Source organism: Diadema setosum, chromosome 16 (assembly GCF_964275005.1).
Source record: "Diadema setosum chromosome 16, eeDiaSeto1, whole genome shotgun sequence".
In the NCBI taxonomy this organism is placed as follows: Eukaryota; Metazoa; Echinodermata; class Echinoidea; order Diadematoida; family Diadematidae; genus Diadema; species Diadema setosum.
In genome coordinates, this window is record NC_092700.1 from 10,998,739 (window position 1) to 11,004,357 (window position 5,619).

The window sequence follows — 5,619 nt, forward strand, 5'->3', positions numbered from 1 at the left end:
CTAAACTATAGGCTTACACATGTTGAATTGAGACAACTCAAATACTAGTATTATGTCTTTTAATCATCCCCCCCAAAAAATAATAATATAAGATCCTTTATATATTTAAACTGCAAAAACATGTGAACTGATTTCAAATTTCATGCAGATTCTAGATATTGTGTGTAAAATCTTGTATAATCAAACAACAGTTTGAAAACACATTTTCTATTTTGTATTCACATTTTTAATTATAATGTTAGATATGGAACATCAGTCAGACTGCTACAATCAGACTTCTTCATCTAATAAAGCCCAGAGTCAGTTGCTGAACTTCACTGAACACAGAACCAAACTGCTGAACTTCCATCTTCTCCACAGCTAGACTGCTACTGAACTTCGTCGAGACTTACGATGTATCTACCAGCATGGTCACCTTCAACAGAATGCAAGTATTTTAGCTTATAATACTATTTTAGCAGACATCATATCTGTATATTTTCAAATACTACAATTGCAACATTATTTACATTTGGACATCAAATTGTCTCTGGATTTTTAGTTGAATAGTGTTAGACAGGAAATATTGAAAACAATGTTTGCTGTAATGTCCATCTTGGTAATTGAAAACAAACATTGTTATCCAGTGAATAGTGACCCTTCTAGAAACAACTGTTTTTTGCATTTTTTATTTCACTATCTGTAGAATATTACATACTGATCCAATTGAAAAGAGATAATTCATGGAAGGGGGGGGGGGGTACCTGCATGTCTACATGTATCAAGCTCCTGAAACAAACTTTAGCAGTCACGTTATCTTAATAATGTAGGCCCTACTATGATTGTTTATTTACCCTCTCCCTTTTCTAGTATCAAAACCACCTTATGCTCTTACAATGTTTGAAACAAGAATATTCGACATAGCTAATCATTTTAAACTGTGAAAAGTCCTATTTATAGCTTATGGATCAGTAGATACTAGTGAATTCATTCTTTCAAAATCAATGGTAGGGCTTTTCAATTTGATTGCTATAGCTTGTTATAGCAAAGGCAAAGCAACCATCTCTAACATACTTTCTAATGTCCCATGTCCTGCACTATTGTTTTGTTTGTAAGATATTAACTGTTCTTGTATATTGAATAAACTCCAAACAGCCAAGGACCAGACAACATGTGAACTTCATCCACTTCAGAGTTAAGGACTGGGGGCAAGATGCAAATGGAAAAGTCAAGTGACAGTGTCATGGATATTCCACCATCTTCATTTGGTGTGTTAAATGATTATTTTTAGCTATTGAAGCAAGTTGAGAAATCATGTTATCTTGATCATCTACAGTTGGCAGCAAAATTATTCAGCCCCTCTCTTGCATGTTGGACACTCTGGCATAATGAATTACATTATAACTGAGATCATTTCTAAATCATACAAGTGGTGATCAGATAGTTTGCTACAAGTAAATAACAGATCAGTAGCCTTTGATTTGCATATAGTTACAAACTTTGATCATTCATGTATAAAGAGATATGGTCCAATGAGCACATTTATGGTCATTTTCAGTCCTTTCAGTGATCACTGAAATGCTTCGTTGAATATGGTTTGTTCACTCAATGTTTTGATAGGTGACACAATATGATGGAATTTGATGTAGGATTCTTAATATTTCAATTGGCATTTTTCGTTGTACAAAAATATCTAAATGAACTCATTTCTAGTGAAAGTTGCCACCATAGAGTTTGTACAGAGGTTTAGCCGTGATACTAATAATTCAAAGTTTAAGTCATGTCAAAATGAATATAACCCAATGAAATGCTAAGAGTTGTGCATAGAATGGCAAGATACTATTTAAAATTCCATAAAAACAAAAGAAATTAATCGTTATCATCAGACCATAACACGTCATGCTTCAGTGATCACAGAAAGGTCTGAAATGACCATAATGTGCTCACTGGACCTTATCTCTTCATGCATGAATGATCAAAGTTTCTAACTATATGCAAATCAAAGACTATTGATCAGGTAGGCATTTGTCATAAACTATCTGTTCACCACTTGTATATGATTTAGTAATTGTAATGTTATTTATTTTGCTATAGTGTCCATAATGCAAGGGGGGTGAATAATTCTGCTGCCAACTGAATAAAGTGAATGCTTGTTATTAATTTACCCTCTCATTCATTACTAAAATTACCTCATACTCTTACAATTTGCTAACAGGGGCTCATTACATAGTGATTCAAACTTTGAAAACTGGCAATTACAACTTGTTGTTCACTTAATATATCTTACAAAATTGATAATCATTAATGAACATTTTGTTATTATTGCTTGTTTTAATAAAGATGTACACTCATCTCAAATATTTTCCAACTATCCCATTTGTGCATCCGATGTTTCTGTTTGTATGGTATTTAACTGTTCTTAAATTTGCACACCCAAAGGCCTGAAGAGAGCTGAACCTCACCAAGCCTTGGGACAGACAACTGCAGCTGAACTTCACCCAGGTCAGAGTCAGACTACAATTGGACTACAAACTGTATAGCAGCATCTTATCTACGACAGAACACAGGTATGCTTTTCTCAAATTAAACTTGAAAGTATAAAGATTTTACAAAATAAACAACTTGAATAACAGTTGAAAAAGGGCAACCTCTGTTGATGACATATCAGTTACAGGTAATTCGGTCTTTCTTATTTTAGCAATTATTGTAGACTTGGTGGACAAACAATGTCACCTCTATATGTGAACTGTTCCATACGAGAAATGAAGAAATTAGTGCATTTATACACCCCAGTTGGGAGTTGATTTAATGTTTATGTCTATATCAGCCACAATTGGGAATTCAGTACGGCTTACATTAGTTGATTAACGCACTGACATAGCAATGCAGCTGATTTATTGCATAACCCATTGAATCATCTTTCTGTTTATTTTGGAACCCCCAGCTTGCCTGACATAAGTTACAATCCTTTTTAAAAAGTCATGAATGTATAACGTTCTGTCAGACGAGTGTTTAAAGTCACAATCACATTCTCATTTTGAGTCTGTGTCACACCTTTTTTGTTATCAGGAAGAATCTGCTACACTAATTCTTGTGTATGACATCCCAGACGATTTTCTTAGTTTTTTTTCGTAGATGCTGTTAAACTGTTTCTAATATACTGTATAAGAAATTGCTGAAAAGTAGTTCTGTGTAATGATATGTGTGCCAGTCGTGTGTGTATTCATTCAACTGTAAGCCCACATATTTAACACTCTGTATAATGTCAGGCAGAGGGGATGAATGGCGTGTCATAAAATTTCAGTATGTAACCAATATTTGTTTTTCCATATTTGTATTTCTTTTTTCTTTCATATAGATTCTCAAGGCATGGAGCTTGCCGAGGGTGATGCAGACAGGTTGAATGCAACATATGATAGTTTTTACGGCTGTAAATATATATATATATATATATATATATCTATGAATTTTATCTTTCAAAATCAATGTATATACAGTGAAACCCCGTTATAACGAGGTCCGTGGGACCGCCAATATTGCCTCGTTATAACCGGTTCCTCGTTATAACCGTACGCACTAAAAACAAAGAAAACATAAGCATGGAGTCACATATACCAAGCAATCAAACTTATGAGCAGTCTTTGTGTTGTTATTACACAAGTAAATGGATCATTATTATTGAGAAAGGATAAAAAGGAATCATTTGTGAGTTGATACCAAAAGAATAAAAAAAAAAGAAGGGGTTGAAAACGCGTTCTTTGTTTTTCTTCTGAAAAATCTCTTCGCGTGTGTTGTGCATGCCTTCTCGAAAAGTGCACGGCAGGGTTGAATTCGTAATCCTTTCTACACGTATCTCTTCCTCGTGTATTGAACCATTCTGAAAGAATGAAAATATCATTTGTGAAACACAGTATAAAATTTTAATAAACAAAATCACATTGTATTAAAAACATGTGTTACTTTTTTTCTGAACATGGGTGCAAGTAGAGTAACATGCATTATTAAACTTATTTTACGCTGTGTGCGCCCAGCGGGATCGCGATGATTACATTATTAATTATTTAGGCTGTATTCCATGATGTTTGCACCAGCAGGGGTTGAAAATGCATTTTGTATTTTTCTCCCCAAAATCTCTTCGCATTTTGTACATGTGTCCTTGAAAGGTACACGACATGGTTGAATTCGTGATCCTTTTTACGACTATCTCTTCCTCATTATAACGGACCATTCTGAAAGAATGAAATTATTCATTTGTAAAATACAGTGTGAAATAATATGAACATCACGATGATTTCATTAATTATTTCGGCTGTAATCTTTTACGTAGTATACACATCAATGTTTCACAACCAGCAAAACAACTGGAAGTCGGAACTAACATGGAAAGGATTATGATTTTGCAGAGGTTGTGCTTTTCTAATATACAAATAGGTTAGGAGAGTCCATCTGAATTGAGTTGTACATCATTTTAAATCTTAGAGTCTGCTCTTTCAGAAAGAGGATTGAGCTTTTAACTTTTTGGAAGATACTAAGAAACCACTAATGAAGTGCTACAGAGCATACCATTCTCAGAGGAATTCAAAGTTCATTTGATGAAAATCGATTTTTAAATGGCTGAGACATCCGAAAACAAAGTAAAACAAAGTAAAAGCGATTCTAATGAAAGGTTGGTTCCACCTTTTATTAGGAATCGCTTTATTTTGCATATTTCAGCCATTTCAAAACCAATTTCATCAAGTAAACATTGAATTCTTCTTGGAATTATGTGCCCTTTCATATTTCAGAAGAGGTTTCTCATTATATCACACACACAAAAAAAAAAATCTGAAACCAGGTCTCAACCAAAACTACACCATCCCTTTAACCAGAAATCCATGTTTGGTGACTTTTTGTGACTTTTTGGGGGTTTTGTGATGCAGAGTCACAATTGCAGTGTTAGATATGAAGCTACAATCAGACTATTGCAGTTTGACTGCTGAACTTCACTCAGAGTTTTGTCATAGATGAGTCCATTGGTGATGGCATAAGTGCTTTGCCAGGCATTAACCAAAACCAGAAATGAGACAAATCCCCCTTAGAAGAAAAGAGAAACAAATGCATTGCAAAACAAAACAGAACAGCTAAGCATGCAAAAAAGTCGGTGAAAAGCAAACGGGTGAATCGAAGCACACTAAAAAAAATAAATAAATAAATAAAAAAAAAGATAAAAAAAACCGAAAAGAAGATTTATAGTAAAGTGGAAGAAACCATTTTAAAATGGACAAATGCAAATCTCTGTCAGCACATAACAGTCTGATTTCTGATTGCTTTGATGAATAAAAGCTATTGTGTAGCAGACAAGGTCATTATTATTAGTACTATTATCATAATTAGTATTCTGATGTAGGGAACCTCAGAGTGCAAAAACAGTGGATTGCAACACATATCATTGTATGCTTACCAAATATTTGCAATGATAGAATTGCTTGAAGTTCAGCTGCTTTCACAATTTGATTAATAAACCATGAAAATATTTCAAATGATTATGAAAGATGTGTTGAGGTATAAGTGATCCAAACATAAATACATCAGTGAACGTTGCAGTGCATTTTATTTTTGTTATTGTTTCCAGGCGTGTGACGGCAAACTTTATGTAACCAA

At 33.8% G+C, this 5,619-nt stretch overlaps 1 long non-coding RNA gene across 1 annotated transcript; it reads left to right on the forward strand.

Annotated features, from left to right (window-relative positions):
* The first annotated feature begins 227 nt into the window (after positions 1-227).
* LOC140239462 (uncharacterized) lies at positions 228-3,432 on the forward strand. The gene is made up of 4 exons (XR_011901986.1): positions 228-427; positions 1,135-1,247; positions 2,419-2,546; positions 3,338-3,432. It is a non-coding gene; the product is annotated as an uncharacterized lncRNA (long non-coding RNA).
* Positions 3,433-5,619: the final 2,187 nt, after the last annotated feature.